The 27829-nt window shown below is 38.5% G+C and overlaps 3 long non-coding RNA genes across 12 annotated transcripts; 2 read left to right on the top strand and 1 right to left on the bottom strand.

The window, feature by feature from the left end:
- The first annotated feature begins 1817 nt into the window (after positions 1-1817).
- LOC114254335 lies at positions 1818-3747 on the top strand. Its single transcript, XR_003625710.2, has 2 exons — positions 1818-3206; positions 3407-3747. It is a non-coding gene; the product is annotated as an uncharacterized LOC114254335 (long non-coding RNA).
- An 11840-nt stretch (positions 3748-15587) lies between these two features.
- On the bottom strand, positions 15588-18559 carry LOC105829105. Of its 9 annotated transcripts, none has more exons than XR_004964561.1 (6): positions 18294-18559; positions 17885-18004; positions 17242-17413; positions 16915-17153; positions 16549-16830; positions 15588-15926 (listed from the first exon to the last, which is right to left on the bottom strand). It is a non-coding gene; the product is annotated as an uncharacterized LOC105829105 (long non-coding RNA). The 9 variants fall into 9 exon arrangements; XR_004964558.1 differs by having other exon boundaries at positions 18101-18380; XR_004964560.1 differs by having other exon boundaries at positions 17885-17992; positions 18101-18380.
- Positions 18330-26868, top strand: LOC118647260. 2 transcript variants are annotated; one of them, XR_004964566.1, is made up of 5 exons: positions 18330-18412; positions 21146-21194; positions 22962-23028; positions 25655-25739; positions 25843-26868. It is a non-coding gene; the product is annotated as an uncharacterized LOC118647260 (long non-coding RNA). The 2 variants fall into 2 exon arrangements; XR_004964565.1 differs by having other exon boundaries at positions 25655-26868.
- The last annotated feature ends 961 nt before the right edge of the window (positions 26869-27829 follow it).

The raw sequence follows: 27829 nt of genomic DNA, 5'->3' as shown, positions 1-27829 counted from the left end.
AGCATTTTGACTTTTTAATTTCTTTATTCTTATGTTTGCTATTTTTAGCTTCAGCCTTTTTATTGTCTTTGGCTCTTTCTTTGGGCCAAGGATCACCTTCTTTTTTGGGGTGCCCGTGTAATTTCCAGCATTTGTTCCGGGCATGTCCGGATTTTTTGCAGTAATCGCAGTATGCGTTTAATGTATTTACGCGAGAGCGTCCTTTCGGTCTCGGTAATTTAAACTGTTTGGCATGTCGACTGTTTCGACATTCTCGTTCATTGTGACCAGTTTTCCCGCACTTTACGCATTGGGGAGTCGGTTTATAATTATTCTGCTGAGATTCAGTTTGGACCTCTTTCTTGTGTCCATTGGTTCGTGGATTAGGTCCCTTGACCTTTCCTTCTGCGCTTGCTTTTGCGATTGTTTCATAATGTTGAGTTGTCCAATCCCTCGAAGTCTTATTAATCTCGGGGATTATATTTCGTGCTTCTTTTAAGCTTGAATATTGGATGTGTGATCCGTGCTGGTGCCGTAAATCTCTGAACGATCGCCCATGTGAAGGATCTAGCGTGTGGCTAGTAAGGCGTCGCGTATTCCTGGCCATTTTCCTCGGCGGAGAGTGGACTTCGTTTCCAAGTTGAGAACGAAGTTTGCGAATTTCAATTAATAACTCATGGAGCATGTTCTCCATGGGGTATATCGGTCGCCTATTTATTTGTGGCGTTGCCGGTGTATTTCCATTTTGCTCGTGTGAGTCCTGAAGCTCTTGTGCTTCTTTTTCGGGTTCTTCCCGAATTACGCGGGGTGACGCATGTAACGGAGAGCGTGTCGACCGTCCCGCTACGTCTGTTCCCGTTAATGAACGTGTGTCCATATTGTCAATGTTTTGCTTGGTGGACATTTACGTTTAGTTATAAGCGTGCGTGCTGAGTTCGCGTTACGGCTTATTTTGTAATATCGCGTATGTCGCGTTGCGCTAGTGCGTTTGCATTCGTATGCCTTTGAAGTACAGTAGCTATCTTAGCTATGTCTTTTTACGGTAATCGCGGTTACCGGGGGTCAACCGATATTTTGCTCTATTCGTGTTACAATTTTATGTCGTCCTACGCTTGTTTCGCGTAACAATTTAATGTTTGTCGGACTCACATAAGTACGATGAGCTGCATGGTGCGGCGATCAGCTGAGCCTTGTCACGGTAGGTCTCGGCGTCGTCTCGAGTTTCACTCTTATCGCTGACGCGCTATGTACGCTCCGGCGTGGCTGGCTTCCTGGCCTGTACAGCTGATTGCTCGGTGACGCTTGGTTCCTCTTGGATCTTCCTTTTGGCAGTGCAAATCCCACCGCTGCCACCACTGTTGTACCCCTCGTTGTGAGTACGATTTTGGGATCGCTGCCAGAGATCTCGCGAGGAAGGTATTTCGTCACATACACCGTTATTTGTCTTGAACACTTTTATTCTTGTATTCAGTTACAATAGTTAGATCGCGACCCCGCAAGGCAGAGTGTCGCGTCTAGGAACTTGTTGTCCACGACCCCGCAAGACAGAGTGTCGTGGTTGTATATTTAGTATAAGTTATCTCGGCGATACACGACCCCGCAAAGCAGAGTGTCGTGTGTAGTCTTAGTTTGTCTACTTCGAATTGACCCGATCCTCACCTTCTTTCGCCGGTTTATATATCCGATAATTCGGTAGTTGGATCGAAAGAAGGGGAGGATTGCGTGAGGGCGCAAATCGGTCAGTATTCCAAATTATTGCTTAGACAGCAAGTGCTGTCTAAGGAGCATTGCGCTAATTGTCGAGCGGATTGCGCGAAACCTCGCGCGATGCGCTCGATGCTGACTGCAGCTGACCGACTTACGTCATCGTGTTACTGACACCTTATCGTTATGAGTGTGTCACTCATAACACATTATTGTACAATGTTTGCAAAATCTTTCTATCGGGGATATAATATACAATTTATATACAATAAATGTAATAAATAATTTAATAGTACAAATTTATAATCGTCGGTCTGTAAATATGGTTATAAGAGTAAGCGGAGAGTAACCCGTAACGCGATAATTACATGAGAATGAGCGAGAAAGTAATGAAAGCGAGCAAGACGACAACAGAATCTAAAGAGCGAGCGAAACAGTAATAGAAACGAGCGAGATAAGAATAACAGCACGAGAAGAAGGCTCGAAGCTCGAGCGACTCGAGGCTCGAGACTTTCCCCCACTTTTCGTCTTGTATTTTTATCTCGCTCGTTCCTATTACCGTCTCGTTCGTGCTTCAAGCTCTCTTATTGTCGTCTCGCTCACTCTTATTACCTTCTCGCTCACTCTCATATAGCTGTCGCTTTGTGTACATAGCACGGAACGCAACCTAAAAATTGTGCATATGAGTTACCCTTCGGATACTGGTTGTAGTTCATATCCATGTCGTTAATGTCCTGAGGGCGCTCACCGGCTAAAACCGACTCGCAACGTCGCTCTAGCGTTTCGCTGATGTGCGCTACTCCTTCTCCTGCCACATCTATGTGGCAAAACTCTGAAATGTGCAACACTGACGGCGATCATCTGTTGTATGGAATCATCCCGCGTAGATGATCTTCCGCGATGTCGGTTTCCCCTCAATACGGGGTCCCCGTGTACGGTGTCGGGATCGGTCGCTCAGTGCGCGTACCAGGATCCGGGTGACGAGCGGGGCGGTGGTCTGCCACTCAGTATGTGGCGCGAGGAAGCGCTCAGTGCGCACTGGCAAGGAAGCCGGTTCTAGGTTCTAGGTTATGTCGGCACTCACTTCGTGCACTAGGAGTCTCAGTTCAATACGCTGAGAGGATCGGTCGGCTCACTTCGCTAGATTGGGGAGATCTGCTCTCTTATCACCAGCGGAGGGCTATTATAGCTTCCGTTTAGTGACAAAAGGAGCGGAGATGTGCGGGGGAACGAGATAAGCAGAGGGGACTACACGAGGTAGGAAGGTAACGGCCTCGTATCTTTGTGCCTTAACGACGGCGGAGGAACGGCTCGTTACAAAATTATGCAAACATCTACTGCCAATACCACTGAGGGCACGACTGATAATGGCCCTAATTGTGCCCTATTTTGATTACTGCTGTGCAGCACAAAGGAACATTACTATGGAGAACAACCTAAAACTGCAACAGAGCATTCAATGCTTTTGTTCGATTTATATACTAGGCAAAGTGGAATGAGTATATAACCTCCTACTTCAACAGGTTAGGATGGTTGAAGATTGCGATGCGTAGAGATTATTTCGTGGGTTGCTTGATTTTTTCTGTCTTTCATCATGGGGCACCTAGTATTTTGTGTGAAAGATTTACATACAGAAGGGACAGCGGGAAATGCGTGCCGAGAAGGACATGCTGTCTCTGCCCTTGTGCCGCACTGAGATCTATAAAAAATCTTTCTGTTCTAGAGCGCTACATCTCTGGAACAGTCTACCGTCTCATATAAGGAGTTCAGACACCGTAGAGGGATTTAAGTCCAGGCTGTATAGGTATCTGTTGGATGGTCGTAAATAAAATGGTTTGAGCGACGGAAATGGGGAAGCTAGCTGTGCTGTGTATTAAGCTTGCAGAGAACATAATTGCGAGCGACACACTGTATATATTATGTATTATACTTTTATTATTATGTTAACGTTTCTATAGCAAGCAAATCAAAAAGCTAAAATAATGTGTATTACATGTATCAAATTGTCTCTGCGCTTAAAAGGATGCAATCCTGGAGCGCGTAATAAATGCCACTATCTATCTATCTATCTCTATCTCTATCTCTCTCTGTCTCACTCTATTGAGATTGAGTTTGGACATAAACCTGCCCTACATGCATATTATTCGAGTTGGAGGGTAATACAGAGCAGAAATAAAAATGTCGGTAAGTTATCGATTATTTAATTCCGTTCAGGCGGCGCGGCGCTGCAACTCCGTCAGAGTTCGACCGCGGCTTTAGGATCCCCTTAAGGTCCGTCTACAATAGAACTGGCACTGGCAGTAAGAGCACAAGCTTTTTCGTAACACGTTACATTACGTTAAGTGCTCCATAAACCTAAGTTCGTTCTTAAAATTAAACTTACATCAACGCACAAAGAAACTTTTAACGTAAGTTCTTAAGTTCTTACGTTAAGGATTTCTTTGTGCGTTGATTTAAGTTAAATTTTAAGTACAACTTAAGTTCATATGGAGTACTTAACGTAACGTAACGCGTTACGAAAGAGTTTGTGCGGTGGCCCTAAAGTAGTAGGACGTATGCAGTAGCGTAATTTCTACAACCTTGCCTATCCACAACAATAGTGGCAGTAGACATGCGCAAAAACGCGTCGAATGAACCTAATTTCACCGATTTTCTCCTAAATAATTACCATGGATAAAAGAAAAATTAGACTGTGCCTTTTATTTTATCAATCTTGGCATAATTTATTATTGCTACAATGCAACTTACAATATAAGACCGCAATATAAGAAAAAGAACGAAGCAACGGCGTTGGTGGGTTCAACCTATCAACAAGTTACAAAACGCTCAAGGATTTTATCATAACCTTGTTCAAGAATTGATTCAAAGTGATCATGAAGAATTCTTCTGATTATGTACAATGTGGCCTGAGCAATTTAAATTGTTGGCAAATTTGCTTCAGCCTCATATTAAGAAAAATAGTATTCTTATTCCTCTTTTTACAGAGTTGTCCCTAGTTGTTACCTTGTTGTAAGTAAAATTATTACATTTTAATTATTACGTCCAGCTTTATGGAATGTTGGGTAGGATCAGGAGATTGATTAGGTGTCTTACGAAATGGAGATAAAGTAAGGAAGGACGCAACGCAACACGACTCCCGAGAGTGAGTCCCAGATGCGCACAGTAATAAACGGACACAGCAAGCTGAGTGAAACGGACACAGACCAAACGGACACAGTAACAAACGGACACAGTGCGAAACGGACACAGTAACAAACGGACACAAACCAAATGCGCACAGAGCGAAACGGACACAGACCAAATGCGCACACTGCACATGCGCACAGACCAAATGCATACACGGAAAGTCGCAAACCCATGTGATGCAGTGAATGCTTTGCACACACACACACACACACAGACGGGGGGTGCAAGGGGGCCTTCGGCCCCCCTTTTGCACCCACCCCGTCCAAGTCGCTAACCTATGTGGACTTTACTCTGCTTGCAATGTACATAGATTGCATTTGGTCCGTGCGCACGTGCAGTGTGCGCATTTGGTCCGTGTGCATCTGGTAAGTGCGCATTTAGTCTGTGTCCGTTTCGCTCTATGCGCATTTGGTCTGTGTCCGTTTTGCTCTGTGCGCATTTGGTTTGTGTCCGTTTGTTACTGTGTCCGTTTATTACTGTGTCCGTTTGTTACTGTGTCCGTTTCACTCAGCCTGCTGTGTCCGTTTATTACTGTGCGCATCTGGTATGCTCCCACTCTCGAAGGCACACGAGGAAAAGACAAAGTGCTTTAGGGGCGAACGCACTTTTTATTGCTAGGAATGTGGGTCAGTGTGCCGATAGGTTCACTATAACCCTGATCTCCGAGCTGTGCGTCCGTCGAGTCAACAAACTTAATTGTTATAACTCGGGATCGGATCCGATGCAGTCTTTAATCGGGGGTGAGAGTAGATTAATTTATAAATAAATAAAAAATGTTGACTTAACTACATATTTATTATAACACGTATTTCTTACAAATAAAGAGCCTGAGTTTGCAATACAGAAAAGTATATGTATATATGTATTTAACATTTAATGGAATTTAGAATATCTTGGTATTATACATCATTATGCAGCAGTTTAGAAAATATTGATCTGACATTATTATACCGCAATATAAAAAAAAAATATATATATATATACAAGGTGTAATGTAATCGGAAGCCATCCCGTAATGGAAAGATATACGGGATCGAGATGAACATAAAAGTCCAATATTGTCTTGGGTTAGGTCTATCAATAATCGAGATATAAATTTTTCAAATTGTACGAATGAGAGCGCGCCGTGTGAAGAGCCGAGACGCTCGAGCTGTAGCGCGGCCATAGAGCTTGTATTAATGGAGGGGCCATTGCTATATGCCGGAGTCCGCGCGGGGAGAATCGACAGAGACATTAATATATTCTCATATATTTTGTCTCTTTTCGTGTTGGACATCCCTACCACTCCGTTTTCTAGAAGGAAAGAGCGCCACACATACGAGCAGTATGACAGGTACGAGCCTACTTACTTGGTGTTTACTTGGACCTTGGGCTGTTACAATTAATACAAAAAATTTTTACATACGAAAGTAATACTGTGCATTCATTGATTGGCATGCATCTTTTAGATTCTAAATTATGTACCACTTTGGTATGAACACTCAATCATTGAGTGTACACACGCAATGTTCGAGTATAAACACTCAATCTTTAGTGTAAATACTAAAGATTTGAGCGTATACACCTAAATTTGGGAGTAAACTCCCAAAATCGAGTATTAACACTCAATTTTGAGTGTAAACTCTCAAAATTAGAGTGTTATTTCCGTAACGGTTGTTTTTGCCATATACTTACAAGGATAAATATTCCTTTTCCCTTTGTTTTTGTTGAAAACGTTTTCCCGCTGTCTACATATATGATGTGACTCTATCCTATCGCAAAAATTTGATTGGTGATATGAGGATATTAGGTTGCGTTCGGAGAGCACGCTTTTGACGCTGTGAGCGTGCTCTATCTTTTTTCGACATTAACTGAACAACAAGGATAGAATGATACTTTTAGCGCTAATAGCGTCTCCCCGAACCCAGCCTTAATTATCGCTTGTCGTGTGCAAGGCGCAATGCCTTTGGAACTTTTACTGCGCAATGACGTATTTTACATAAACCTCTTTTCATGTCAACAACAAACTATGAGAATGTGTTCAAAGCTCTCATTTGCTGACATAATTTTATTAGGGAGCGTCCCAGATGCGCACAGTAATAAACGGACACAGCAGGCTGAGTGAAACGGACACAGACCAAATGCGCACAGACCAAATGCGCACGGACCAAATGCACACAGACCAAACGGACACAATAACCAACAAACTTACCACATGGGTTGCGACTTTTCGGGTACCTCCACCGACGGGGTGGGTGGGGGAGGGGGGGGGCGAAGCCTCCCCTTGGACTCCCCCGTGTGTGCGTTCGTGCGTTCGTGCGTGCGTGCGTGCGTGTGTGTGTGTGTGTGTGTGTGTGTGTGTGTGTGTGTGTGTGTGTGTGTGTGTGTGTGTGTGTGTGTGTGTGTGTGCAAAGCATTCTCTGCACCACATAGGTTTGCGACTGTGCGCATTTGGTCTGTGTGCATTTGGTCTGTGTCCGTTTCACTCAGCCTGCTGTGCCCGTTTATTACTGTGCGCATCTGGGACTCACTTTTTTATTATGCTCGGGGAAGAATGTAAAACTATGAACAATTGTCAGTATTGTACAACAGATTTAATTGATACTGAAGATCAAGATGACCACATACGACAAGGACAGTGGAGACGTCACTTATCACCACATTTTACTTAAGTTGGCCGAATAGGTGCTAATCATACACATTCAACAGCAAAGGAAATGAGAAATATTCCTAAAGAATATTTTGTTTCTGAAATTGGTGAAGCTCAAGCTTTATGGCAATACGAATATACATTTAGAGGTGTTGTTACTAAACTTCCTCAGTAAATTCATAATTTAAAAATATTATAAGTATGCAATAGAGTATATTAAGTAATAGTATAAAATATATTAACAAAAACAATAAGTATAATAATAATAATAATAATAATACTTTATTCTCTTCAGCATTACATTTTACTAAGAAGGTGACTTGGTTTACAATGGTACTACACATTCATCCTTCCATCCATCATCCTTTTATACTCTAAAATTTATATTTTACTAAACCTGTTATTATCATAGAGTGCGGATCTATCCCTAAATGCCGACGAAAAGGGTTATAAATGTAGGAAATCAGATTTTTGTAAACTCGAGAATGTTCGAGTCGTTAGACGAAAGCCTGCTGGCTCAACTTATACACAAATATTGTATTTATTGTCTCTTGTATATTGAAGGAGAATGACTGCGAAAAGCAAGTCAGTCGTCCTCGCGCCTCGAACATAGCTGGACCAACAAGAAATCCGTTGTTTTAAAATAATAAAGAATCTTCCTTCATACCGAGACTCATTATATTTTATTTAAAATCATAAATTCCTACATCTTTTTGGGGGCTCGTCCGGGATCGGTGTGGATAGATTCGAGCGACGCACGAGTTTGTGAATTATTGAAGTTATATACTGCTCTGTGAAGTAACGACGACGGTGAGTGAGGACGACGGTGAACAATAAGAATCGAGACGTTCGACATGTCTGAGCATAATACTCTCAAAGTAAGCGAATTGAAAGATAAATTAAAGGCGTGTGGTTTATCGACGGCGGGAACGAGGGCGGAACTCATCGCACGTCTCAGCTAACCCGACGAATTTGACGATGACGGAGGAGGCTGAACACGACGGAGACTGCGTGAGCGCTGAAGACGAGACGCGAGAAGATGCATTGCGACGAATGGAGATCGACTTTTATATACGCGAAAAGAAGCTTGCAGAACGAGAGCTCGAGTTGGCTCGACGTGAAATCTCGATGCTGCGTGAACAACGACGAGGAAATTTTGACAGTGGAGAATCGGAGTCGGCGACGGTCAGTGGTGGTGCAGAAGAAATAACTCCCCGGACGCAGCCGCGGACAAGCATTACGGTGATCGGAGATTTGCTGAGCGACTTTGACGGCGTGTCGAGTGATGTCGACACGTGGGAAAAACAAGTAAGATTCATAAAGACCACGTATAAATTAGAGGACGATTACGCTAAAATTTTGATCGGCATGAAACTGAAAAAAAAGGCATTCGAATGGTTTCACTCAAAACCGGAGCACGTAAGCATGTCGTTCGAAACAATTTTACAAAAATTGAAAGCAATTTTTGTCGTCACGAGAGTAAATTAACGATGCGGAGAAAATTCGAAGGTCGCGTTTGGAAGAGAGAGGAGACGTTTCACGAATACTTTCATGATAAAATAATCATGGGCAATCGCGTACCGGTGGATGAGGACGAATTGCTCGAGCATGTCATTGATGGCATCCCAGATGTAGCATTACGCGATCAGGCGCGCATACAAGGATTTGCATCAACCGATTCGCTTTTAAAAGCATTTGAAAAGATCACGTTGCGGGATCGTGGTGTTGCTGGTTCGAGTCGACGAGATGGACGAGGCGATGGATCGGCGAGAGGGGATCGGCGCGAATGGACCGGTGAGAAGGAGAGCGGCGGTGGAAGAGGCGATTCTGGAAGGGGAAACACACTTGCTCCTAGGCGTTGCTTTAACTGCGGCTCACGTGAGCATCTTAGCGCGAATTGTCCGGATAAAGAATTAGGAACGAAATGTTTTGAATGCCGTAAATACGGGCATATCGCTGCAAAGTGTCCAAAAAGAAATGATTCGGGAAAGAGCGTAGTTGCGTCGGTTTCACAAGTGGCATGCAAAAAATACATGAAAGACGTGTTGATGGGCTCTCGAGTCATTAATGCATTGATAGATACGGGTAGCGATATTTCAATTGTGCGAGCTAGCGAGCATGCGCTGATAGGGTCACCGAGATTGCGAGCATCCGAAACGGAGTTTTGCGGAGTGGGCGGTTGCCGTGCGTCGGCTACGGGAGAATTCTGGACGCAGATTGCGATCGACGGCAATACTTACCCGATACTTATTCGAGTGGTACCCGATGCAATTTTGCACTACGGATTGCTGCTCGGCGCGGATTTTTTGAGTAAAATAGAAGTTAATTTTAAGGGAGATATAATCTCCATTAAACCGATTTGCGAGGAAACCGTCGACAGCGAGACGCGTCCGGAAATCTTTACAATTGACATACAGGATGTAAACGCGATAGATGTATCTAACGTACAAGACGCGGAACACAAGCGTATTATAACGGATTTAGTCGAGAGTTACCAACCGAGTAAAACGCGAGATATCGATATGACGATGACGATCATATTAAACGACGATGAACCGATATATCAGAAAGCGAGACGCTTAGCGCAGGTCAAAAAAGAAATTGTTAACGCGCAGATAGACGAGTGGGAGAAGCAGGGTATAGTCCGACCTTCTACTTCTGAATACGCGAGCCCTGTAGTTCTTGTTAAAAAAAAAGACGGATCAAGTAGACTTTGCGTGGATTATCGAGCGCTTAATAAAAAAATAATTAAAGACAGGTACCCACTTCCTCTAATCGAAGATCAATTGGACCGACTGCAAGACGCGAGAGTTTTTAGTACTCTCGATCTAAAGAACGGCTTTTTCCACGTGCGTATGGACGAGGCTAGCATAAGATATACTTCGTTTATCGTGCCTGATGGTCAGTACGAATTTCTTCGGGTCCCGTTTGGCTTGTGTAATTCGCCGACAGTCTTCCAAAGATTCGTTAATGAAGTTTTTAAAAGTCTAATAAAACAAAAGATCGTTTTAGTTTATATGGATGACTTGATTGTGTTGTCCGACAACGAGCACAATGGCTTGAGAAATCTTGAAATTGTTTTGGAGGTCGCGAGTCGGGCAGGGTTGGCGATTAATTGGAAGAAATGTCATTTTTTGCAGCGAAGAGTAGAATTTCTCGGATATATAATCGAGCGCGGAACGATACGACCATCCGAAAGAAAAACTGAAGCCGTTAAACGTTTCCCCGAACCACGAGATATGCGACAAGTACAGGCTTTTCTGGGCTTGAGCGGTTACTTCCGCAAGTTTATACCGAAATACAGCTTAATTGCGCGACCATTGTCAAATTTATTAAGAGCTAATACAAAATTCCATTTTGGCGCGGCGGAGAGGGACGCGTTTAACCGGCTAAAAATTGTGTTGAGCGAACGCCCGGTGCTGAATTTATATCGAGTAGGCGCAGAGACAGAGCTGCATACTGACGCGTCCATGTACGGATACGGAGCGATTCTCTTGCAGAAAAACAGCGAAGATTGGTTATTGCACCCCGTGTATTATGCGAGCGGAAAAACGACGCCGGCCGAGGAAAAATACACGAGTTACGAGTTAGAAGTTCTCGCGATAATCAAAGCGCTTAAGCGATTTCGTATATATTTATTAGGAATAAAATTTAAAATCGTAACGGATTGTAGAGCGTTTGCGCTGACAATGTCGAAGAGGGACCTTTGCGTGCAAGTGGCGAGGTGGGCGTTACTATTAGAGGAATTTCAGTATACGATAGAACACAGGCCTGGTAGAAGCATGATTCACATCGACGCCCTTAGTAGGAGTCCGTTACCGCACTGTCTGGTGGTAACCGAATGCGAAGAAGGGTTGCTGGCGCGACTGAGGAAAGCGCAGAAGGAGGACAACGACTTGAAGATTATTTTTGACGCGATTGAGCGAGGGGAATCGAATGGCTACGCCGTTCGAGGCGGAGTCCTGTATCGGGATGCGGATGGCGATGCTCGCGTGGTTGTTCCGGGCGCCATGCGGCGACAGATAGTCCGAAGGGCCCACGAGCAGGGACATTTCGGCGTAAGTAAGACGGAGGCGTTGTTGAGAAAAGATTATTGGATTGTTGGCCTACACGCCGAGGTTGAGAAAGTCGTGAAAAACTGCGTTGCTTGTATTCTGGCGGAGCGGAAGCATGGAAAGCCCGAGTGTTTCCTGAACCCAATCGAAAAGGGCAGCGTGCCGCTGGATACAATCCACATTGATTATCTGGGTCCGTTACCGTCGACTGGAAAGAGCTACGCACATATCTTCGTTGTGGTGGACGGCTTTTCTAAGTTCACTTGGCTGTACGCGACTAAGTCAGCAAGCGCGGCGGATGCGATTGAGCGTCTGAAAAAACAATCGTCTATATTCGGTAATCCCGAAAGAATCGTGTCCGACAGAGGATCTGCGTTTACGTCGGGAGAATTTGGAAAGTACTGTCAGTCGGAGGACATCAGTCATCAGCTGATCACTACGGGAGTGCCGCGAGCGAACGGTCAGGTCGAGCGGGTAAATCGTACCCTAATACCATTGTTGACGAAGTTATCTGCTCCCAAGCCATGCGAGTGGTACAAATATTTAGATACTGCGCAGTTATATTTAAATACCACGAAGCATAGAGGTATCGGAATGACGCCGTTCCGTGCATTATTGGGCGTGCATCCTCGTGTCCGCGACAATCCTGACGTCAGAGAGCTTCTTGAAAAGGAATTACTCATCTCATTTAATGACGATCGAGAGGAGCTAAGGGAACAGGCCCGAAGAAACATAGAGAAAATTCAGCGAGAAAATAAGGCAACCTACAACAAGAAGAGAAAAGAGCCTTTTGTCTATCGTGAAGGAGATTTGGTGGCGATTAAACGCACGCAGCAGGGTCCAGGCCTCAAGCTCGCGCATAAATTCTTTGGACCATACGAGGTTATCAGGGCCTTGCGCAATCATCGTTACGTCGTGCGAAAGGTGGGCGATCACGAGGGACCTCTTCAGACATCATCGGCGGCAGATTTCATAAAGCCCTGGCTTAATGACAATGAAGATATTTCAGATGATTAGAATAAGAGGAAACGCGCGGTCGGGACGACCGCTTGGTCAGGACGGCCGAGTGTAGGAAATCAGATTTTTGTAAACTCGAGAATGTTCGAGTCGTTAGATGAAAGCCTGCTGGCTCAACTTATACACAAATATTGTATTTATTGACTCTTGTATATTGAAGGAGAATGACTGCGAAAAGCAAGTCAGTCGTCCTCGCGCCTCGAACATAGCTGGACCAACAAGAAATCCGTTGTTTTAAAATAATAAAGAATCTTCCTTCATACCGAGACCCATTATATTTTATTTAAAATCATAAATTCCTACATAAATTACCTTTTTACATATTTATATTAAATGCAAAATCCTACGAGACTAGAATGTCACGTACAAATAATATAATTTCTATAGATACAATTTCTATAGAAACAAAAATACAAAAATACAATCATTCTAAATAGATTTTTAACAGATTTAACAGATTTAAACATCCATTGCATTTACATATCACAGCCTGCTTCCATTAACCGTTCTTCTTTCTTATCCATAGTTACGTTACATACACATATACATATACATATAAATACAGTCTTTTTTTAATATCACATAAGTTCTAATATCTATTCCTATAATTCATTTCTTATCATATTCAGTTGATATTTGCGCACATAATTCTATTCCTTTCCTTTTGTATTTTTTTCTTTTCTTTCCAGAACTTTTTTAAAACTTTATCGTTTGTATCGTCTAACTCGTCATTTTCTAGCCTTTCTAATCTTTTCATCCTATTACTACCTAACTCTTTAAACCACGTATTCGCTATTTTACAATCTTCTATAAAGTGTTCTAACTTATCTTTTTTTATTCCACAAAATATGCAGACCCTTTGTTCTTCTAGCCAATATTTATAATATTTTTCCATGTTTCCTATTCTCAATTTGACTAACCCCTTACGGAAAAAACACTTTAATTTTGAGAGTTTACACTCAAAATTGAGTGTTAATACTCGATTTTGGGAGTTTACTCCCAAATTTAGGTGTATACGCTCAAATCTTTAGTATTTACACTAAAGATTGAGTGTTTATACTCGAACATTGAGTGTGTATACCCAATGATTGAGTGTACCAAAGTTTGGATTTGAATACTGAATATTTGAAAGTATGCTGTCAACATTGGGATATGACACTCAATAAATGAGTGTATACTTCCAACATAAAATGTGAACACTGAAACGTTGAGGATGTACACTCAACATCTATCGGTTGAAGATATACACTTAATATTGAATGTGCACTCTCAAACGTTAGATTAGAAAATGTTAAATAAAAACAAAAGCAAGAAAAGCAAGTTCAACCGAGATTAAAATTAATTTGCATTGGTAGAAATGGACATAAAACGAATATCTAAAATAAACATTCAACTGTAGAGTGTTCAGCTGGCTTTGAATATTAATTTGAGTATTACTTTCAACTTGGATGTTTGCCATCTAATTGAGTGTTAATTTCAGTGTTATTCTTAAATTTAGGATTAACATTAAAATTAACACTCAATTAGATGGCGAACATTTAAGTTGAGAGTATATAATAACACACTAATTAAAAGTAAATTAAAGAGCGAACACTTAAGTTGAGTGTTTACACTGAATTGAGTGTTTATCCCTTGTCCCAAATTATACTCAACTTGAGTATTTTTTAAAGTGTTATTTTTAGTGTTTTTTCCGTAAGGGACGCTCTTATACCTACGCTATCACTTCTACTTGATACACTTTTCCTACTTAAATATCTAGGTTTCCTCCATAAACTATCAATACTATCCCTATACTTCGTGTTGTACCTTGCATTTCTTATTCTACTTGCCTCCTCCTGCCATTGAACATCCCTATCTTTACATTCCAATTCGTTTACAAATTTCTTGGCTTCCTCTTTTTTTAACTTTCTCTCTAATGCCCACGAACTCCAACCTTCTATTATAATATCTTTCCCTTTCCTTTCCATATTGATCATTCCATCCCGCCTTCACTTTTTCGTTCCAACATACCTTGACCCATCTATTGTCGTTCATACCTTTAATTTTCTCTTCAAATCTTTCCTTGCTCTGATACCTTATTTTATTCTTAATTTATCTAAACCTAATTCTCTTGACATTAAGTATCTCGAAGTGCAAAAATCTAAATTAAATATCCATCTAGCATAGTCTAACATTACTTTCTCTAACTTTTTCTTTTCTTCCCATCCCCATATCTCCACTCCATAAGACATTACGCTTTTGACTAGATAACTAAATAGCATCCATCTTCTACTAAAATCATTTTTACATATTACATATTCTTTCCCCAAGGCTCTACACCTTATTTGCTGCCAGTTTACCTTTTAATTCTAGTTCCTTTATATGATTTCTATAATCTCTTTTCCTATTAAAAGTGAAACCTAAATATTTGAATGTATTTACTTTTTTTAATTCGGGAGAGGTTTAATGGCGCACAGTACAATTGGATACGTTGCAATTGCCCACCGTGCTATTAGACACGAAACATTGCGCACCGTTCGATTGCGCACCGTTCAGTTGCGCACCGTTCAATTGCACACCGTTCAATTGCGCACCGTTCAATTACTCACCGTTCAATCAAACGCATATTAAATATTCATACATTATGGCTGCGTTTGCAATGTGTACATAGGTTAGCGACGGGGTGGGTGCGGGAAAGAGGCTGAAGGCCCCACACACACACACACACGTGTGTGTGTGTGTGTAAAGCATTCACTGCACCACATTGATTTGCGACTTAAATGGTGTGCAATTGAACGGTGCGCAACTGAACAGTGCGCAATCGAACGATGCGCAATCTAATGGTGTCCAATCGAACGGTGTCCAATAGAACTGTGTTCAATCAAACTGTGTCCAAACGAACTGTGCGCAATTGAACGGTGCGCAATTGAATGGTGTGCAATGTTTTGTGTCTAATAGCACGGTGGACAATTGCAACGTCACAACGTGTCCAATTGTACTGTCCGCAAATGAAGGCCTCTCTTCTAATTCTCTATTTCTTCATATTCATTTTCCTATCTTTTCTTTTCCGCTTCTGTGAAAAACCATTACCTTTGGTTAAAAAAAAAGGCAAATACCTTCTCCTCTTTGAGCTTTTCGTTTTTCACCAAGTGGTTCAATATGAAAATGTTCTCCATCGTTCCTCTTCCACTCCTAAATCCTCCTTGACTCTCGGGGTAGTACTTCTAAGTTTTCTGTTTCTTCTTCCAATTTTCTCCTTAGTATTTCTGTATAGATTTTATAAGCTGAGTAGAGCAACGATATATCTCTGTAATTTTCTGTCTTTTCATGGTCGCCTTTTTTGTATAATGGGAGGATCACACTTGTATTCCAATCCTCTGGCATAAAAACAATAAGTATATGTATGAGCAATATATTTAATATAAGCATAGTAAGTATTTAATACAATTATAATACAGGTTTATAGTAATACATAGTAGATATATGGTGTTTAAAAGTACAGGAGGTAAATTAAAATAAAAATTTATATCAGTCTTTATTGTTACTTTAAATTATATCACTAAATTATATCACTAAAAAATACATATCACTTTTACATATCACTTTTTATATGTTAAGCAGTCTTTTTATTAATCTTTGGTTAAAATAAACAATTACTTTTTTTTTATTATATATATGTTATAAAAATTAATGTGTTACAATATTTATTGTTAATAATATGCATTATAATAAAAACAAAACGTTTGTATTAAAAATGAGATAAGCTTATATCTTGAACTTGAAAATCTGCTAAGGCTATTGTCCATATTTTGATTTTATAATTTGAAGTAATTCTATCATACATTCGAGGAGTTTTTCTTTGGGTACAGACTCAAGAGCATATTTAATAGCACTCAAGATTGGATCATTCACAAATGATGCTAAGGATTGAGTACATTCCTTATTTATATTCCACCTTTCTTATATTCTTATATTATAGCCCACCTTTCTTATATTTACCTGAATTCTCAGAGGACTTCTCTAATTTTGTAACAAAAGAAGTTAGAGCTGTTGATTGTTTAGTTATGCTTTACATAAGTAGATTATCATCTTTCTTTCTGCGTTTAGCAAAATTATCAAGTTCAGCAACAATTTTTGTAATGGATGCAGATATCTTTTGCATCGTTTTTAACATGTCCTTACGATGTTATAGAACATTCCTCCACATTAAGATTGGGCGAAGGTGGCGTATGAAAACAAGCTTCCTTTTCCTTGCTATTCTCGATTGAAAATACAGATGTACTGTTATTTGTAAAAAAAAAGATAAAAACTGCATTTCTTATTCATACCATCTTACATACATTTGCACGTTAACAAATTACTTACTACTAATCATTGACTCCACATCACTCGACCATGCATTTGACGAAGACGAAGGTATTGATATTTTTGACGCTGGTGAAGACGGTGCTTGTAAAAATATTACTTGCGGAGATGATGTTACTTTTGATAACAAAGACGGTGACGCTAATGGTAAAGGTTGAATACAGGTCGAGGAAAGAGCAGCTTTTTCAACAGTTGTGATTTTGTTAACATTCTTCTTTGATATGTAATTACTTGCAGTTCTAAGAACCAAAATACATATTGTTACTTATTGTCACTAAATTAATTTGCTTTGTAAATAATTATATATATATATATATATATGTATACTTGCGAGGCATGATATGATCCATTAAGAAACAGAGATTATACAATTGCCATTTTGGTACATACAATGGATTTGTCCCTTGCCCAGATTTTCCTTTGCAAGCTGCTAGGACTTTTCGTCTTTCTCTATCAAATCGTTGGCGAATATTATATCATATCTTGGCGACATCTTTTCCTGGTAATCAGAGAAATTACCCAGATAGCCAAGCGAGATTAAGCATATCGGGCAAATTAATGCACTGCATGTATGTTGTGAACTTGCCCACAATTTGCTGTCATTGTAATTTAACGTGGAACGAAGTTAACATCAGGAGAGCAAATAACTTTCATGAGTTTATAAAATTATAAATGCTTGCATTGAGGAATAATAAACTTGTCACATTGACAGCAATTGTGCATGCATGTTGACAACTTGCCGTCAGTTTGTTGAATTTTAATATAGAATTTTATATGATGTCAGAACAACAGACAGTTTAAGGAAACACCTTGGCTTTAGTTTGATAAAATTAATAGGGAATAAGTGACAGCAAAATAACAACACGTTGCCTTTATGTGGCTATCTGGGTAAAACATAAATGAAATAATTTAACCTAAAAACATAATCTCTTCGCCATACAACATAGCAAGCGATATACATACAACTCACCTGACATTTTCTTTGACAAATTAGCTCCAATGCTTTCCCAAGCTAAATCTTTACAAAAACCTTTGCCAGCATATTCCTTCCAATTCTTCGCATATAAAGCAGGATTTGCTTTAACAAGAGCTATAGCTCCAGTTTACACCGAGCACTTGGTACGCGTATCAAGTAGTGAATTTAAGCTGATCAGCCAATGATTAAACACATTTACTAGTTATTTACTATTTGATACGCGTACCAAGTGCTCGGTGTAAACTAAGTCATTAACTCTTCTTTTAAAATATTATGTTCATCATAATCGTCATCATCATCTTCTTCATATCTTTCATTATCACCAAACATTAGAATTTCTTTATCAGACATCGCGAATTCTTTAATTGAAAAACAAATCTGAATTTAATAGACGAACACGAACTCAAATCACAAGACTTGCAAGACGTGACCGATGTGACGCATGCTGTAGGCCGTAGACAGTAGCGAAATTGAAATAATTCATTTCGCTTTCGGCTACTGCAACAACCTTCTAAACTGGAAGTAAGTTCCTTACAACCTACTGTTGCGTCCTAAAACTCCTCATTGTAGACGGACCTTTAAGTTCCGCTTTTACGTGTATATGCGTATGTATGTATGCGTATGTATGTATGCGTATTACGTATGTATGTATGCATCATGTTTTATAGATATATATTTATATAAGATACACATAAATGGAGAACACCCGAATCTTATTGCGAACTTAACTATCGAATACTACGATGTAAAGAATCCCTGAGCTTTGAATCACTTTGCAAATACTTTGCGGTCGATTTCTTCTACGGGCTCTATAAAACAAGCAGACAACTGGCACCCAGCACCTAACCCGCATGCTGCATGTACACACAGGATGGCACTCACTTGGATACAGTTCAAATGGACACAGTGCATTTGGACACTATCTTGCGCACGGTTTAAATGGCCACGGTGCATTTGGACACAAAAGAAATTTTATTAAAAATGTACACCAGTTATATGCACACGTAAAATTTGATCACCGGATATTTTCACACGAAAAAATGCCCACCGTTCATTTGGACACGTAAAAGTTGCGCACCATTTATTTGCACACAGCTCACTTGTCCATCACTCATTTGCACACCAAGAAATGCGCACCGATCATTTGCACACGGAAAGATGCGCACTGATCATTTGCACACAGAAAGATGCACACCGATCATTTGCACACCATTCATTTGGACACGGTGCTTTTAGACACCGTTTATTTGCACACCGCTCAGTTGCATGCCGTTCAACTGCACATCATTTAAGTCGCAAACCCATGTAGTGTAGTGAATGCTTTACACACACACACACACGGTGGGGAGTGCAAGGAGGACCTTTGGCCCCCCTTTCGCACCCACGCCGCCTGGGAGTGATTCACTTGGACACAGTACAATTGGACACGTGCAAATCGACACGGTGCAAATGGACACAAAATAATGTACACGTTTCAAATGGACACGGTTTATTTCAACACAGGAATTTTGGACACAGTAATTTTGTACACTGGAAAAATAAATTCTGGACAAATTACAATTTGGACACGATAAATATGTACACCGTGCAATTGGTAACGTAAAATTTGAACACCGCAAAGTTGTACACCATAAACTTGTACAACGGAAAGTGGTACACCGCAAACTTGTATGTACACCGCAAAGTTGTACACCGCAAACTTGTATAATGCAAAGTTGTACACTACAAACTTGTACACCGGAAAGTGGTACATCGCAAATTTGTATGTACACGGCAAACGTGTACACCGCAAAGTTGTACACCGTGTATATTGTATTGGAAATCTGCTAATACATATAGCAATATAATCTTTACTTTGTTTGCAATGTACAAATGGGTTAGCGATGGAGTGGGTGCGGGAGGGGGGCCGAAGGCCTCCCTTGCACCCCTCCGTGTGTGTGTGTGTGTGCGTGTGTGTGCGTGCGTGTGTGGTGTGTATGTGTGTGTGTAAACCATTCTCTGTACCACATGGGTTTGCGACTTTCCACGCAAAACTTTGTGGTGTACAACTTTGCGGTGTACAAATTTGCAGTGTACGACTTTGCGGTGTACAAGTTTGCGGTGCACAAGTTTGCGATGTACAAGTTTACGGTGTACAAGTTTGCGGTGTACAAATTTTACGTGTCCAATTGCACGGTGTACATTTTTATCGTGCCCAAATTGTAATTTGTCCAGAATTTATTTTTCCTGTGTACAAAATTACAGTGTCCAAAATTTCTGTGTCAAAATGAATTGTGTCCATTTGAAACGTGCACATTATTTTGTGTCCATTTGCACCGTGTCCATTTTCACCATGTCCATTTGCACTGTCCAATTGTACTGTGTCCAAGTGAAGACCACTCCCCCGTCCAAGTCGCTAACCCATGTACACATTTCAAACGCAGCCATAATGTATGAATATTTAATATGCGTTTGATTGAACGGTGTGCAATTGAACGGTGTGCAACTAAACGATGTGCAACTGAACGGTATGCAATTGAACAGTGTTCAACTTTTACGTAAGTAAACGGTGGCATTTTTTTGTGTGCAAATATCCGGTGGTCAAATTTTACGTGTGGATGTAACTGGTGTAAATTTTAAATAAAATTTCTTTTGTGTTCAAATGCACAGTGTGCAAATGCACCGTGGTCATTTGAACCGTACGCAAGATATCGTGTCCAAAAGTACCGTGTCCATTTGAACCGTGTGCAAGTGCACCGCTCCCGTACATATGCACATGACACAGGTTGCGTTCCGTTTCACGCATGATCATGATGCGCATGCACGTGACGGTTTATTCGTAGCAATATTTCTCGAATATTTTAAATATGTCCCCATATTCGATAAAGATATTTTATGAATATCTTTATCAACTGTACATATAATGTCGAGATTTATAGTTTCGCTCGGTTAGAGATTATCTAGGTATTTAGGATAACAGAGTATTTTTTATATGCCAAGAGAGGGCATAGTCGGCGTGCAAGAATCGCGCGGAATCGGTAGGACCGGTAGGAGAGTTAGTTAAAGAAAAAAGATGGCCGTGTTAAGATCCCGTGTATCCATTCTCTGTATGTTTTCTGTGAAGTAAAGATTACGGTAGTTACATCAATTCGGGTGCGAACATTCATTCATGGATCTTTTCCCAGTACTTAGCACATAACATATAACGTTCATACACTATTCCAAATATTTTAGGGGACATTTGATGATTCTGTGAACATTTTTTTCCCATTGCAGATATACGGCAGTTTTGGGATACAAACGGAATATCTCAGGAATATTTAAGGTTAGCTGGAATGTTATTTAAAAAATGTAAAAAATGAAATTTTGTAGTTTTTTCGGACGTTGTTGAGCTATAGAAAACTATAGAATTCTATACTTATCTGAAAAAAAATTTTAATATTCTCTAGAAAAGTACATACATTCAAATATTTACAGAAAACTACAAATTTTTATGAGTTCCTAAGAAAATAGTTTTTAATACAATTTGTAGTATTTTATACGAAATTAAAATTAAAAAAGCTCAAAATTTGGTAGTTTACACAAAATGTAAAATTTAATACATTTCTACAATTATTTTTACAAATAATTCTAGTATTATATAAGTAAATAAATATTATAAATTGTATAAGCGCGCAAGCGGCGATTCAAATTCAATCCCAATCGCTCTCAAGATCGCCAGAACGGCTCAGCGCTGAGCCAGGAGCACGTGTCTCGTAAGTTCGACAAGTACTAGAATATATGGATAGGTGATGAGCTAATCGCAATTGATCCACATAGAAAAAACTTTATTTTACTTCGTTACACTCCACTAATAGTCTATAAATTTTCTCCCGCGGCAGGATACAGCGGGTCTATGTTTGTGATAGATACTTGAGATTTTATAAGACGCTTGAGAATGGAAATACTCGCGATTTCAATGAACTTATGAAATACGCGGAGACGGCGGTCTGTACACCACAGATAGCTAGGACCGACTGCCTGCCAAAATGCGGCATTCGGAGCGCGAACGATCTCAGCATGCCGTCGCCCTTACGGAAAAAACACTAAAAATAACACTTAAAAAAATACTCAAGTTGATTGATATAATTTGGGACAAGGGGTAAACACTCAATTCAGTGTAAACACTCAATTTGAGTGTTCGCTCTTTAATTTACTTTTAATTAGTGTTATTAGTTTCAACTTGAATGTTCGCCATCTAATTGAGTGTTAATTTCAATGTTAATCCTAAATTTAACAATAACACTGAAATTAATACTCAATTAGATGGCAAACATCCAAGTTGAAAGTAATACTCAAATTAATATTCAAAGCCAGCTGAACACTCTACAGTTGAATGTTTATTTTAGATATTCGTTTTATGTCCATTTCTACCAATGCAAATTAATTTTAATCTCGGTTGAACTTGCTTTTCTTGCTTTTGTTTTTATTTAACATTTTCTAATCTAACGTTTGAGAGTGCACATTCAATATTAAGTGTATATCTTCAACCGATAGATGTTGAGTGTACATCCTCAACGTTTCAGTGTTCACATTTTATGTTGGAAGTATACACTCATTTATTGAGTGTCATATCCCAATGTTGACAGCATACTTTCAAATATTCAGTATTCAAATCCAAACTTTGGTACACTCAATCATTGGGTATACACACTCAATGTTCGAGTATAAACACTCAATCTTTAGTGTAAATACTAAAGATTTGAGCGTATACACCTAAATTTGGGAGTAAACTCCCAAAATCGAGTATTCACACTCAATTTTGAGTGTAAACTCTCAAAATTAGAGTGTTTTTTCCGTAAGGGTGGACTGCCAGTTACTTCTTCCAGCAAAGGTTTTTGTGTAACCGAGATGAAACGCGCGCCCAAAGGTGAAGTGGCAGAAATTGGACATTAAGCAAGATCCCGATGATAAAAGATAAGAAAAGAAACTAAATAAATCATTCTCATCGTTCATCTTTTGATACGTTTTGATATTTCGACTGACTTTTATTTCTGTTATTGAGTGAAAATTGCATATCTCAACAACAATATGTTTTATTGCTTTATTAAAGGTCGTAAATCAACCAGCTATAAACGAAAAGTAAAACAAGATAGCAAGATTCGCTTATCATTTTTTGGGTAAGTTATTAAGTTATCCTAATCTAACCTATGAAATGTCACATTTTAAAAGAGTATTTTGTATTTGATGAAGTAATTGTTAAAATTATATACATATATACTAGACATATAACATTTCTTAAATTTGAATATTGTTATAATATACATATAATATATATTAATGTATTAATTTGATTATTACTGACAAGGGAACGGACAGAACTGTCCCTCACCGATTTTAATGAGCTTTGGATATGTTGTAGAACATAAAAAAATATTAGACTTATATTTTTTTTATTTGCGTATCTCGACGTTTAGGGGTTGAAACCACCCCTCAAAAATAACGCATTTTTTCGTTTTTTGCGAATATCTTTGAAAATATAAGGTTTATGAAAAAATGTTCTATACGAAAGTTTATGGCACTTTATACTCTTTACAATAGTATATTTATATTCTTAAAAAATTTTAAATTTTTTAATTTATCCCACCGCTACCCCTTTTTTTCAACATTTTAAAAATTTTGTAAGGGCAAAAATTAAAGAGCATTAAAAGCCGAATCCACCCATATATAATAACATATGGGTTCCATCATTCTCAATTATTAGCAAAACGAAATAGTAATCTCGCACTATAGGTGCCGCGCTAGAAATAGTGTTGCGTTATTTCTTTAGTCACGTCACACTCAATAACTGCCTCTTCTGCTTATATTTTTATTAAAACAAAAATGGATTAATCTTAATTATATAATACGCAACGTATTACACAATATAAAGCATAAATGCATATATATAACAAAAGTAGCATATATATACGTATGTGCCTACGTACATTTTCATTATTACAAATGCGAATATAAATTAATATGAAGCAAAATATTTTTTAACATTTAAAACTGCAAATACAATATAACAAAATATATAATATTAAGAGAAAAATATAAAACATAAATTGCAATAACTATTTGCATAATTATATCATTTACACTATATGCACGTAGCACGCTCTGATAATAAAGATAATATAAGTATATAAGTATATAATTTAATTTAATTTGAAGTTTGAAAATACATTTATACAGATGTATATATACATTTTGCATACGACACGGACAAATAACTTTAATATCAGTGTTGATAGAGGGACCGATTGTTTTCGCGCAAGCGCATCACGTAAGGCTTCAGTAAAATATCCATTAGTAATAGGAAGGAGATCTTTGATCATATATCTTGCACACGACACCGACGTATAAATTTAGCAACAGTGATAGACGAATTGGTTGTTCTTGCGCAGGCGTGAGGTTTCATTAAAGTATCTATTAGTAATAGGAAGAAAATGTTTGGTCCCCATACAATTTTGCAAAAAATCTTACCAGTATTTATCAAATAAAATACAATATTTATAAATTATTCTATTTAATATGAGAAAATATACATGCGTGTTTAATATGTGAAATGTGTTCACATTTTTATAAATTTGCAAAAAAATTGTATGGGGATCAAATATCTCCTTCCTATTACTAATGGATATTTTATTGAAGCCTCACGTGATGCGCTTGCGCGAAAACAACCGGTCCCTCCATCAACACTGATATTAAAGTTATTTGTCCGTGTCGTATGCAAAATGTATATATACATCCGTATAAATGTATTTTCAAACTTCAAATTAAATTAAATTATATACTTATATACTTATATTATCTTTATTATCAGAGCGTGCTACGTGCATATAGTGTAAATAATATAATTATGCAAATAGTTATTGCAGTTTATGTTTTATATTTTTCTCTTGATATTATATATTTCGTTATATTGTATTTGCAGTTTTAAATGTTAAAAAATATTTTGCTTCATATTAATTTATATTCGCATTTGTAACAATGAAAATGTACGTAGGCACATACGTATATTATATGCTACTTAAATTTTGTTATATATATGCATTTATGCTTTATATCGTGTAATACGTTGCGTATTATATAATTAAAATTGATCCATTTTTATGTTTTAATATAAAAATATACGCAGAAGAGGCAGTTATTGAGTGTGACGCGACTAAAGAAATAACGCAACACTACTTCTAGCGCGGCACCTATAGCGCGAGATTACTATCTCGTTTTGCTAATAATTGAGAATGATGGAACCCATATGTTATTATATATGGATGGATTCGGCTTTTAATGCTCTTTAATTTTTGTCCTTACAAAATTTTTAAAATGTTGAAAAAAAGGGTGGGGGTGGAATAAATTAAAAAATTTGAAAATTTTAAAAAATATAAATATACTATTGTAAAGAATATAAAATGCCATAAAACTTTTGTATAGAACATTTTTTCATAAACCTTATATTTTTAAAGATATTCGCAAAAAACGAAAAAATGCGTCGTTTTCGAGGGGTGGTTTCAACCCCTAAACGTCGAGATACGCAGGTAGAAAAAAATATGGGTCTAATATTTTTTTATGTTCTACAACATATCCAAAGCTCATTAAAATCGGTGAGGGACAGTTCTGTCCGTTCCCTTGTGAGTAGATTTCCAACAAACTCGATTCTCCAAAAGAGGTGGGAAGAAGCTCTTTTAAATTCCGGTCACATTCAAGAAGATGTGGCAACGATAACGAAATATAGCCACATATGTAGTCTATATTTTGCAGAAAACTGCATTGAGAGAATTGGTTTATCATGTCGTCGGTTGAAACCGAACTCTGTGCCAATATTTTCAAATGTACTGGAAGAAAGGTACTAATAATTACATTTTTATATAATTAAATTTGTTGGTATCTTTTGTTAGTTCCTTATTTCATTATATATTATTTGTACATCTTTAATATAATTTTTTTAGTATGGTTGATGTGGAAAATGTTGAACCATCTAATATGCTATCTGTGAAGTTAGAACGTGTTAGTTGTGGAGAGGAAATTCATGAAATTAACGAAACTCCCACAGAAATGCAAATTGAAGATTATATTTATGAAACTTCCACAAAAAAGCGAATGTGCTATCCAGTTGATGTTAAAACACCAGAAATAAAAAATATGTCGCCAAGGACATTAATTACAGTGGTGGAAATGTTAAAGGAATCATGTCACAAAAATAATCAATAAATATAAAGTACAACAATATTGTCAAAAGAAAAAAATTGACAGTTTACAGAACTTACTGTGTGAGCTTCGTACAAAGGGTCTCCTTTCTGCGACTTCATCGGATATTGTACAGGTATTGAAAAATTAAAGCATAAAATATTTCTACAAAGCCAGAAAAATTTGATTGTAAAAATAAGCATGGTAACGATACTTTACTTCGCCAGTGAATAATTAAAACAATGCTTGTTCGACCTTACTGGCCAGATTTATTTCAATAATTAAACACTACAATAATCAACACATATGCATTTGGATTGTTTTTTAAACGTTTACACTGTATCTTTTGTAGATGATATATTTTGGCACATGTCATAATTTAAGCTTGTGTTACAGGAACTAATGTAATAATTTTATACACTCGATAAGGATCCAAACCTGGAGTCGAAATGTAGTGTTTCGTTATTGAAATAAACCTGACCAGTAAGGTCGAACAAGCATTACATTGTTATAAAAATAAACATCTAATTATGTATGCAATATGTATTATTACATTTAATTATACATTTTAACTTACAAAACTGAGCAGAAACGTATCTAGAGCAGAAATAATCTGCCCTATATCAAAATTGACAATTGTAAATTAGAAAATAAGTTATAGCTTTTAAGTTATAGCTCTTATAGCTTTTAAGCGCACCAATAGCCGTAATGTAGGCAATTGCGAGTGCAATTACCCAAATTGTAATTCTTTATTTTATCATTGAGACCCAATAAATTTATTACTTTTATATTCAATTTACAAAGTTATTTATAAGTATGGAATTGTGTTAAATAATTGCCAATGCCTTACAAAAATTGTAAATACATTTTTATGTAATTGTTTAATAATTATAAATAACTGTAATTGCATAACTTTAATCATAAAATTGTAACAATAATTATAATATAATACTAATAATTAATAAATAATAATTTGCATTGCAGTGTACATTTGCATATTCTTTCAGTTATACAATAAATGTTTTTGCTGCTGTATATTGTACATAAAAATAAGTTTTTTTTAATGGTATTCAATTATAGGCTGTTACAGATGATTGTTCAATAATAAGACAAATAGAGCAAGGAAAGGTAAAAGGGAAGTATCCACCTCAGTTAAGAGCATTTGCTTTAACCGTTAACTTTTATAGTCCCAAAGCTTACAATTACATTCGTCAAGTTTTTCAAAATAAACTACCGGTTTCCGTCCGTCAACCATTCGAACATGGTACAGTTGTACTAAAGGATTCCCTGTGTAACGAACCGCGTTCCTAAGCGGCTAACAGCGACCGCGAGGCCCGGCCGACCATCCGCCGGGCCAAGAAACGGGCCAAGGAACGGGCAAAGCGCGCCCATAAGCACTCCACGCCACCGAGATGACGCGCATCTCGGAGGCGCTTCGCCTCCCTCCTCTCGAACCAGCATCCCGGAGATGTAACCGAGAGGAGGCCGAGGAGTCCCGAAGACTCCCGAGTCGCTGCCGGGGATCATATATAAAGCCGCCCGGCAGCGACAAAGATCACTTCTCGTTATCCCGTCCGACACGTTCCGACGAGAAGACAAACCCTACGAGCCAGAAAAACGGTGGAATGTTCTCCGTCATCGCAGAGAGTTCTCGGCCTAGCTCGCCTTACTTCCTTCCTCGCTAAGCAGACAACGGGGGTAGAGCGTGCTCTGTCTCCGCCGAGAGCTCTCGGCAGCTAGCAGGGATCC

This window comes from Monomorium pharaonis, chromosome 9 (assembly GCF_013373865.1).
Source record: "Monomorium pharaonis isolate MP-MQ-018 chromosome 9, ASM1337386v2, whole genome shotgun sequence".
Lineage (NCBI taxonomy): Eukaryota > Metazoa > Arthropoda > Insecta > Hymenoptera > Formicidae > Monomorium > Monomorium pharaonis.
This window is presented reverse-complemented; position numbering and strand designations above follow the sequence as displayed.